The sequence below is a fragment of the Parasteatoda tepidariorum genome, chromosome 7, assembly GCF_043381705.1.
Source record: "Parasteatoda tepidariorum isolate YZ-2023 chromosome 7, CAS_Ptep_4.0, whole genome shotgun sequence".
NCBI classification, from domain to species: Eukaryota; Metazoa; Arthropoda; class Arachnida; order Araneae; family Theridiidae; genus Parasteatoda; species Parasteatoda tepidariorum.
The window spans coordinates 18,662,280-18,674,461 of record NC_092210.1 but is presented as its reverse complement, the minus strand read 5'-3'; the positions used below and the strand labels follow the sequence as shown (position 1 = coordinate 18,674,461).

At 27.4% G+C, this 12,182-nt stretch overlaps 1 protein-coding gene across 1 annotated transcript in view; it reads left to right on the top strand.

Annotated features, from left to right (window-relative positions):
* Window positions 1–12,182, top strand: part of LOC107439363 (uncharacterized) — a 566,421-nt gene that overhangs the window by 192,415 nt on the left and 361,824 nt on the right. The gene's annotated exons all lie outside the window — the stretch shown is intronic.

Here is a 12,182-nt window from a genome sequence, read left to right as displayed (position 1 = left end):
TGATGTTTGGCAACATATATATTACTACGCCTCATGATTCCGTCATTTATTGTGTAACTAAACTTTTAAATCACTTACTAAGCCTTTTAAAATATCTTAAAAGTCTCAAATACAATTTTGAATAAATCATTAAAGGAGTAGCGAAAGTTTAAAAACTCATTGCCCACTACATTCAATTCCTGTTATGAAACAGATACATAAAATGTTATCTTTTTCTAGTAAATTGCCTTTGTGAAATTCTAAATAGCCGTGTTTAATGAAGCATTATAAGGTGATGGTTTTTCTTAGCAAGTCGTAAAATAATGAGATGTCAATTATTGTGTGAGGTAAAAAAACAGACGTGTATCCTTTTCTTTTCCAAGGTTTTAACACTATTAGTAAGATCGTAAATATTTTATCTGCGTCGTAAATCGTTTCAATCTTACCTTAACACACTACTGATAATATTATTTCTGATCATAATGAGTCTTCGATGCAAAAGATGTTCAAGTGTTTTATTACAATATTAAGCTTTGAAAACAAATGAAACACACGTATTTTTATAATGTAAAAATTAGCTAATAAATGTAAGGTATAAATGGTTGCTTGACTTCTTTTGTTTAGTCATTGAATTGAATTTTCTCTTTTTTCTAAATACAAAGTATGTTTATGGTAAAACATAAGCAGCAATAATTTTAATTATAAACTCATGCGAACTTTCTGAAACACTAAAATTCGCCATTTTGATTTTGAGGCGCCCTAATACAGCTGTTCCTAATTCGCTATGGGAACTTCAAATACGCCATCTGGTGAGAAGAACGTTTCCATGTCTAGAGCCCCCTCACCCCCTTCTCTCGCTTCTTCTGCTCAGATGTATGGGAATGTATTACGATGTTTTGCATTTTTATGGTATTTTTAGCATTTAGATTATCGAAAGTACATTTTAAAATTTTAATGATGCTTACATTAAGCACTATATTTAGCTGTTTCGAGTTTCATATAATTTCAAAGCTTAAACATTTTTATTGGTTTGAAAATCAAGATAGAAACTGACATACTTCCTACTCCTATGACTATCCACATGCTTATAGTGAAAGCATGCCTAGTGTTGCCATATGTAAAGAGTTCTGCTATGCACCATCTGTAGTTCGATCACCAATTTCTTATGACTATGAAATCCAAATGATCGATCCTATTTGCCGGAATCCCCGAGTATTAATGAAAAAATTTCATTAGCAATTGTTTTATTTCCAATGGCAAATTTATTGGACAGTAGTTACAGCACAATAAGAAAAGTAAAATATAATAAAACATGGTTAAACATAATGCAGTAACTTGAGTCCATTAATTCAAAAGGTCTCGGGCTTCCCAATATCGCTCGTCTAGAGAAGACTTGCCCAAAGCAGGGCGGGGCATAATATGGGCGGCATTCATCATTAGCAATTGTAAACTTGTTAGCTAATGACAATTATTTATTTTAAAGATATTTAATGATTTAAATTTTCTGAATTATTTAAAAAAATTACTGAATGCATGACGAATGAAATTTTTACTTTGTATCGGCTTATCAATACTAGTGTTTGATTTGAGTTATATGTTAAACAGTTAAATTCACAGGCGTTGAATGACATCTAAAATCTAGTTCGTATTTTCAATTTAGTGTATGTATAAACTGAAAATAAGTAAGTTGAAATATGGTTTTCTTTGAAGTAGAGACGAAAAATAAATGTCCAAAATAGTTATCCTGGAAACATACGTCATTTATGGATTTTTTATTTTATTCTTTCGACGCGAAACACTAGTGCAATTTTCAAAAGCGTATCGTTTCCACTGTTCATTCAATATATTTGGTTAAAGAATGCATTTCTTTAATTTTGCTTTTATTTCTTCGTAAGCATTTTAATAAAAAAGTTGTTTAAAAAATTATCCTAACTCGTGAAACCCCAGGAACCCTCCCACGGAACGCTATTGTTCCGTGTAATAATGATGTTTGGCAACTATTGCCTATTGATATTTCCTTCAGTGTGATGCAAGCTATCTAGTATTGCTCGTTTTTAAATTTAAGTGTGTATTGTATTTGACATAGCATAAGTGCTTCCAATTATTGTGTCAATGAAACTTAAGATGTAAAGTAAATACTGTTAACAAAAAAAAGAGTATTATTCTTTATTTACTGTCATGTTTTAAATTTTGTCAAATAAAAAACCAGATACTTTTTTTTAAAATCATTTCATCCTTAAATTAGAACTAAGACAATTATCTTGTTATTAGGGTACTTAACTGTGTAATACTCCTGTTAACTGCTTTACTGTGTAACTGTTAGCTGATTTAAAAACCCACATTACTTAGACCATTTTGACGAATTTTTCACGATTAAATTAGACATAAGTTTTAAGTTAAAAATCAACTTTTAGCTCTTTCAGGAAAATAAAGTTATTGTACAAATAAAAGCAAATAAATCAATTGCTGTTTTTTACAATATTTATATTTACGAACAAACAACTATACACTACCATTTTACCGAAATAAACGAAGATTTAAACAGCTTAGGAAAGATTAACCTTCAATGAAGATTACTTTGAATAAATTTGCGAACTGAAAATTCTTTTTCTAATGCGTTCCGTTCGAAAGGATTTAAAAACAAAACAGCGGATTTGTATCTGTAAGCTTTTCAATATTCTAAGAGGGTGGAAATCGAGAACGGTGTTCTTTTTTCTTTTCCAGAAGGTATTGAAGAATGTAATACTACAGAATAAATCGTATTTCCCGAATAAAAAAAAATTTAAAAAAACACAAGTACAGAGAAAAAACTACTTCTAAATTGAAAAGATAGGTGGAGACGAATGGTATCAAAACCAGACTAGATAAACTAAGACTATTTGAAATACTTCAAAGAGGAGAGTTTTATTGTTCGTAGTATATCACTTTGAAGTTATTTCCCCCCTCATATAAAATAGAAACATGAAAAATAGAAGCACAGTTAGAATTGAAAAATTAAGATGAAAAGATCTAAATTACGTGCTTAAAATAAATAATCTTTTATTTTTTTACGAATAAATAGAGAAAAAAAAATAAATGTATGGAAAACTACTTCGAAATTAAAAATATAGAATAAGAGGAATGGTATTAAAAGCAGACTACCCAAACTAAGAATATTTGAAATTCTTCAAAAAGAAGTGTTTTACTGTTCGCAGTATATCACTTTGAAGCTATTTTCCCCCTCATATAAAATAAAAACATGAAAAATAGAAGCACAGTTAGACTTGAAAAAAATTAAGATGAAAAAATCTAAATCACGTGCTCAAAATAAATAGTCTTTTATTTTTCCCGAAGAAAAGAAATATAAATTAAGTGAATAGAAATATAATATATAGAAATGTATAAAATGTTTTAATGTATAGAAATATAAATAATATAAATATATAAATTTATAGAAATATGAATAACATAAATATATAACAATATAAATTAAATGTATAGAAAAACTACTTCGAAATTAAGGAGATAGAATAAGAAGAATGGTAACGAAGACTATTTAAGTAAACTAAGATAGAAAAAGACTATTTTAAATACTTCAAAAAGGAGTGTCTTATTATTCCTGGCATGTCACTGTTCATCCCTCATACTTTGAGAAAAAGTATGGTCAAAACTACCGAAATAAGGTTGTGTTTATAGCTCTATGGGAACACCATAAAGCTCTGTAATTTTTACCGAAGTGCTAAGCAATGATTTTGATAAAATTAACAGTAAAATATAATCGGTGATCAAATTCCGTTATTGTGCTAAAATTTGATAAATTTATCATAAAACCTTAAGGTACTGCATTAAAACCATTTATTCGGTTAAATTTACTTTTCAGTTTCGTATTTTTTCTAAATATGTGGTTTTCAGAACAATAATTTTGAAAATCAAAATTTCCTGTAAGCAGTTACCATATGAACGAGAAAAGGACCAAATTAATGATTTCAATATCGTATATTTTAATTTTATTAACCAAAATAATTTTTTTTTTCGTTTTTTTTTTTAGTAGACACGCTTTTACCTAATTTCTCGAGAATTTCCTTCTCCGAGTATAAATACATAACATGAAAAATAGAGGTATTTTTAGTGTTGGAAAATCAAATTGAAATCAAAATTAATTAACATGTTAAAAATAAAGTAAATTACCCAACAGTTTAAGAACAATCACAATATTACTATTTCATATAGGAACATATCAAAAAATCATTATATATTTTTATTCCTATACAAAGAAAAAATTGTGGCTGAATTGCAGTACTGTTTGGTAATGATATTTCTGCTAAAAAAAAACTTAATTCTGGTTAATAAAAGCAAAATATACGGTACACCATTCATTTCATCATTTTACCGGAATGGTTTACCGGTCTTATTTGGTAATGGTTTACCAAAAATTCTGTTTTATTTTACACCCACAAATAACACAACTAATGCATAATAACATAAATAACATAAAAAATACAAAATTGTAAATTTAATCGAATTAATGGTTCTCATACCATTCCCTAATGTCTCATGATAAAATTAGCAACTCTTACCATTAAACAAACTTTATTACATATTATAAAACAATATTTTATTGTTAATTTTTCCAAATTCAATCAATACATCACTTCGATACAAATTACCGAGTTTTTTTTATGTTCCCGTAGAGTCAGAAACACGGTAAATTTGACCATATTCTAGTAATTTTGACCATACTTTTTTCTCAGTGCATATTTAATAAAAAACTGAAATAGAATATAGTGTATTGGTTTAAATCTTTTCTGACGCCACTTACCAGACTGAGACCAGTTTATTTTTGAAATATTAGAAATCACTAGAAATGTAAAGCCATATCCTTTTATCCCATCCTTTCTTTTAAACAACCATTATTTTTTTAAGAAATATGTAGCTGGAGTATATTTCTTTATTAACTATATACAATCTACAGTCATACATAGAAAAAAAAATATAGTGAAATGTCCACGTGTCTGGCTCTACGGAAATACTAAAAAACTCTGCAATTTTCACAGAAGTGCTTTGATAATGATTTTGGTAAAATTAACAGTATTAAGGGTTATATAATGTGTGAAACAATTTGGTAAATTTGGTAATTTTTGGTAATTTAAGTATAATTAATGATACTTTACAGCATGACATGAAAACCATTTATTCAATTTAATTTTCTTTCCCCTTGTGTTTTTTCCAAAAATTTCCGGTAAATCGTTACCACATGAATGGAAAAATTACCAAATGAAGTATTTAAATACCATATATTTTGGTTCTATGAACCAGAATTATGGCTTTTCATTTGACAGAAATTTCATTACGTAGAACTATAATTCTACCAGAAATTTTTCCGTATGTCGATGCTAACGTAATATTTGATAAAAATCTGAATTTTTCTGAGTTATAAAACATTAAGGTGAATTTTTTACATTTTAATGGTGAATGTGAAAATTATCAAACAAAACTTCGCCAACTGATAATTAAAGCTGAATATTTTTTTGACGAATAAAAATGGTATTAAACGAATGATGCCCACAATTTCTGCTAATTCCAAGTTTTCTCAGGTTGTTAATTAATTGCAATATATATATATATTGCAATTAATTAACAACCTGAGAAAACTTGGAATTAGCAGAAATTGTGGGCATCATTCGTTTAATACCATTTTTATTCGTCAAAAAAATATTCAGCTTTAATTATCAGTTGGCGAAGTTTTGTTTGATAACTTTCANTATATATATATATGAACCGAAGAAAACTTAGTATAGTCAGAGAAGTAGTTAATAGACCTCAAAATGTTTTTTATTAATGGTTAAATGTTTTGCTTAATATATTTAATATTGAATACTATTATTTTATTATACTATCGATATTCTATTATTCTATTATAATACTATTATAATACTATTCTAATGCATTATATGAACTCATGGTCCAAATTTTAAAATTTCAAACCTTCCAATTTCACCTGAAAATTATAATAATATGAATAATATAAAATTATAATAATATGAAAATAATATGAATAACTTATGTTTATCCTAGGTCAGGAATTTAAAAAAAATCCTAAAAAATATTTGAATTAAAAAATTGGATTTGTAGTGCGCATATAGGGATAGTGTACATTAAATTTCTTTGTTCTAAGGAAAGTCGGGACCAGAATGTTGTAGATATATACGTAATTTCATTTTATTCTATGAATGCTTTATTTAAAAGTTACTACAAACACACTAAGATAATAAACATTTAACAATCAGCAACGATTCATCTTTTTAAAACTATAGAATTAGCCAATACCGATTTCAACAATCATTTCATCAAAACGGGCTATTTACAGATATTCCATTGCGAAATGACCATGGAGAACATTACTGAAGATTACGGCTTAAATAAGTCTGACCTTGGTCCGAGACTCTTGACGGAACTGATAAGAATAAGGAAATTCTCAATTAAAGCTTATATTTCTCTTTCTCGATTACTTAAAACAATTCTTTGAGACATTTTATGCTTGGACGATTTCGGATGGACTAAGCAAAACGAATAATTGTGAAACTTCTAAAGGAAAAGGACGAGCTTTGGGTGCCGGCCAGGTTTATAGAATGAGGATTTTCCATTCCTGTTGTATTATCTCAAAAGATTTATGCGATTGTTGTTTCGTACTCAAAACAAAACGCTTCCAATGCAAGATATATAGAAAGTTACAAATTAAGAAAATGTGGTAAATAAATCATTCCTAATAGTGGTGTGTCAATTTGAAAGTAAAAAAATGGAAGCTCCTGAAAAAGGAAGTGTGATAAAGTAATAACTGTACGCTCTAAAAATTCTAAAATCAAATTACGGTAAAAGGTTCTGTACTCTGGATGTCTCATCCGTGAAGTGCATTTTATCGTAAAATCCATTTTTTATTTAAAATTTAAACCGTAATTTTTGCAGCCATATTTATTTAATTACAGTGGTTCAAAGATTTCGCAGTAAATATTACTATATAAAAATTACGGTTCATCAGATTAGCTGTTCCACGAAACTATACTGTAAAAATTTATTTTATGGTAAAAAGTGCTTGCATCCTGAGTACAGGTACTTTTTATCATAATTTGATCCGGAATTTTATACAGTGCAGAATCTAGACGAGTTTAAAATAAGAGCTTTTTAACATTTGAGGCTTCCATAACCAGTTTGAATCATTTCCAGTACTTAGAGATCTTAATATATGATGCAGTGTATAGTGCATTTCAATTATTCTATTTTATTCTATTGCATGTCATTAATTTATGGTCTAAGTTTCAAAATTTAAACTGGTCAATTTAAACTGAAGATTCACAAATTGTGGTGCGATAACTGTGTTCCGGGAAAAAAGGATTTTACGGAAAAAAAGTACCGGAACTCTTATTGACGGTGCATTTTATCGTAATTTAATTCAAAAATTTTTACAGTGTGGGCAAACTATCATCAATGTATGAAGTACTGTATTATAATTATTTATAAAAATTCTTTTTAACTAAATTAGTATTTTTTCATCTACTAGTTTCAAACGATTGGAATCAAACATTGGAACAATAATTTTCTTATTACCGTCGTTGAACAGCCGACCCAATTTTTTGGGTTTACGACGATTAATTTTCAACTCCGTTGCCCTGTAACTTTGACTCCAATCCAGAAGACAAGGGAACTGTTGGAACAAGTATAGGGAGAAATTTGAATTCGTGGAAGACTTTTTCATGGAACTACTCCGCATTTGTGTTACATGGAAAGGAAATCCATGAAAATTTCCAATGGTTAGCCTCACTGCAAGGGAACTCTAACCCATGATCAGTCTACCACCGGTTATATTTTACGTCAGCATAGTGGTCGGCGCAAGCTGGATGCGGATTTCGTATCGACCAGCCATCGCTAGGATTCGAACCCGATTCACCTCATTAGACGGCGAACGCTCTATCCCTTCTGCCACCACCGCTCCGGAACAGTAATAGAATATTTTCAAACTCAGATAGAAAGAGATTGCTCATGTCAGCGAAATTAAAGTTGTTTGAAATAAACCAGCATTCCAGCAATCGCTGCTTCAATCCAACAGAAATAGTTTTCTGTACTCGACATTCCTTCTTCTGACTGAGGAATTCGAGAACAACCATTAGAGAAAGAAAAGAACTCACGAAATATCACAAAAAGAATTAGGGGAGTGATGAATTCCAGGTACTTAGAGACAAAAATTTATTATTCTCGAAATATATAGTAAATGTGTACGGCTTTGAGAAATGTGTAAAAAAGAAATATTGGTTTCTATATTTGAAATAGTGAAATAAAACTACGATATAAGTTTTAACTAATGTATTGTTACTGTCATTTGCTTAAAGATAACTTTAAAAAAGTTACTTTTAATATTATATATCATGAAAAATATAATAAAGCTTTGTAAAACATTAAAAAAAACTGGAACTTATTGTTCTCTATTTAAATAAGTTTACTGAAGGTGACATTGCAATTTTTTGAAACTTAGAAATTCTGTCTTGTTCAGATATGTATTATTAAATTTAGTACAGTAAAAATAAGGTTCGAACTTGGTTTCCAAGAAAAAAACTCTATCCAGTTAAAACCAGTTAAGCATCCTCCTCGAAGTAAGTGGTAAAAAGATGCATAATCTCACGTGTAGGAATTTGAAACTACTATCTATACTGCTATCTACGCAAAAGTGAATCATTAGACAATAAAGTATGAATCACTATTTTGAATTCAAAATAAAAAATCTTCATTTAGATCTTAAAAATCTTTCATTGTACGCAAATAATTATAAAAACCGACTAGAGTTTATAAATATTAAATATGACATCATTTTAGTTACGTTTTTTTATTAAAAAGTGCAATAAAACTAATGAAAACGCATCTTTCTAAATAAATCTTTTGATTGTAATATCTTTACGTGTAATAATAATATGTTCTGCTTGATGATCAAATTACGTTTTCAATACATTTAGAACCAGTTCATATTTCCGTTATCTTGAATTCATAAGCTCTCTCTATTCTCGGGCATTTTAAATTAAACTCTGATCATAAGTTTGATTTAAAAATTAAAATAGTGTTTCAATTTTTTCCCATTTTCTCTGTTACGCATTCATAATATGCCTTTACAAATTATGATCATTTGAAACCAAAATTAGTGTTTCTTATTCATTTATCGTGAGTTAATTCTTCTATTTTATTTATAATATAAAATTCCCATTCTCACATTACGATCATTATGTTTTGTTTAAAAACTAGATCAGTGTTTCAATTTCTTTTCATTATTGATTCATGTTTTCTTTAGCGCACGTTAATAATATACATATACCAATTATGATTATTTGAAACAAAAATTAGTGTTTCTAATTTATTCGATATGAGTTCATATTTCCATCTCATCTATAATTTGAAATTATCATTCTCTCATTAAGATCATATGTTTCGTTAAAAAATTAGATCCATGTTGCAAATTTTTTTCGTTAATGATTCATATTTTCTATCTTACACACATTCATAATAATTTACACATCATGGATATTTGAAACCAAAGCTAGTGTTTCTAATTTATTCAGCGTGAGTTCATATTTCCATCTCATCTATAATGTGAAATTCGTATTCCCACATTAAAATCATATGTTCTATTTAAAAATTAGATACGTTTTTCAATTTTTCTATTCATGATTCATATTTTCTTTCTCACACATTCATAATATTTATTTACACATTGTGATCATTTGAAACCAAGACTAATGTTTCTTATTTATTCAGCTTGATTTCGTATTTCTATCTCATCTGTAATATGAAATTCGTATTCTCACAATATGATCATTACGTTTTGTTTAAAAATTAAGTCTGATTTTTAATTTCTTTTCATCATTGATTCATATTTTCTTCTGCACACATTCATAATAATTATATACCAATTATGATCATTTCAAAGCAAAATTAGTGCTTCTAATTTATCCAGCGCATATTTCCATGTTATCTATAATGGAAAATTCTCATTCTCACATTATAATCATACATTCTGTTTAAAAATTAGATCAGAGCTTCAATTTTTTCGTTAATGATTCATATTTTCTTTTGCACACATTCATAATATGCATTTACACATTCTGATCATTTGAAACTAAAACTAGTGTTTCTAATTTATTCAGCGTGAGTTTATAATTCATATATTCTGTTTAAAAATTAGATCCGTGTGTCAATTTTTTTCATTAACGATTCATATTTACCTTCGCACCCATTCCTAATACAAATTTACACATTATGATCATATTTTCTGGTTCGCCAGTAAAATCATTGTTTCCTTATTGCTAATTTATTAGTTAATTTTTTATACGTATTCACTCATTATGATCGCATGTTCAGTTTAAAAATTAGATCATTCTTTCATTTATTTTCATTAATGATTCGTATTTTATGTCTCACACATTTATACAAATTAACATATTATGATAAGTTCGGTTTGATCAAGCAAATCAGTGTTTCTAATCCACTTATTACTAGCTTATATTTCCATTCTTACCTCTTCATAATGCGCATCATTCACGCATTGTGATCATACGTTTATTCAAAAATTACATCATTTTTTTCTATTACTTTTTCTCTTAATGTCGTTTTCCTTTACTTTTCCTTCATTTCTTTTCCTTCTCATGCATTTTCAAATGATAATCATACTTTAAATTTGGAGATAAAATTATTATATCTAATATATTTATTATTAATTTATGCATTTCGTTTCGCAAATTTATTATACACACTTGCACGTTACGAGATTCGATCACTGCTTAAATTCCTACATTGTTAGTCAATTTTTGCTGTTTATAATAACGACAGTCTTAGGTGAGCCCTGGCCTTCTCCAGAAGTTTCCTCTGGTATCTCTACACTTGGTGACTTTTCTCCTGTTTTTTACCCTAAGAATGTTTACGTCATTCTCAACACAGTAGATCCATTTTAGCGCTTTGGATTTTCTCTTTTGTAATTTCAGATTAATTCTTAAGGAAAAAATTACTCATATAGAATTTTTTTTTTCACTCTATTTAAAAATTATACGATTTAAGGAAATTTTGTAGTAAAATTAAAATAAAGTGGTATTGGTAAAGTGGTACTATTAATTAAGTAAATTTTTTAACTAACCGCTAATAAGACTTTCCAACATAATTTATATAAATGTTATTTCAATGAAATAAAAATTATATCAATTTTTTGCTGTTTAACAAGTTAGCAAGGACATTTATTAAAATTATATTTTAATCAATACTAAGTCTTAAAAATATATGTATTTGGATAGTTTTGCACGTAATTAAATTTACTTAATTTATTTTTCGTGAAATATATTTAAAGTATATTATTTTCATATTTAATGTTTACCCAAAGAATGTTAATGAACTCTTTCTAATTAATTAATTTTTACAAATTATAATTCAAAATATTTTTTAAATTCCTAATTCTTTACGGAAAGTAACAGTAATTTTGTTTTTGTGTAAGAAACAATTGGAGTTGCACTTTCGTCACCATTTTCAACTGTTTTCATTTTAAAATTATGTATTTGATTGAAATACGACAACTAAATAAATACGCAACTCAAATTATTATAGTAAATGTAAAATTTATTTATTTAACACCCGATTTTTTGTAGGCTGAATCGTGCTATTTTTATAAAAAATTATTGTCATAGAATTAAATTCAAATTTTATTTCAAATATAGATGCATTTATAATTTATTGAAAAATTGATTTTTATTTTATTTCTTAAAAAAACTTTCTGATTTTTAGCATTTAATTAATAATAATATTTGTTTCGGTATCTGTAATAAATTTTAAAAGAAAAATTCTCAGGAAATAAGCATTCATGTAAATATGTTTCAAAAGTCTAGTGAAATGATTTTTGTTAATGGCTTATTAATAATGAATCATATAAATTTATGATCATTTGGAAAAGTTTGAGAATTTTTTTGAAATGTTTGAGTTATTTTTTTCCTACACTTTCCAAAAAAATAAAATTATCATGGAAAATGTCATTGAAAAAAAAAATAAAAATGTCATGGAAATGTCAATGTCATTGTTGCCATAATATTTCTAATATTAAAAATCAGCATGCAAAATTTAAAAAAATGTTTTGAATGAGAAGATATTTAGATAAGCGTATACATTACATTAAAAGAAATAATTCGTAAAGCATATATGGCTTAACATTT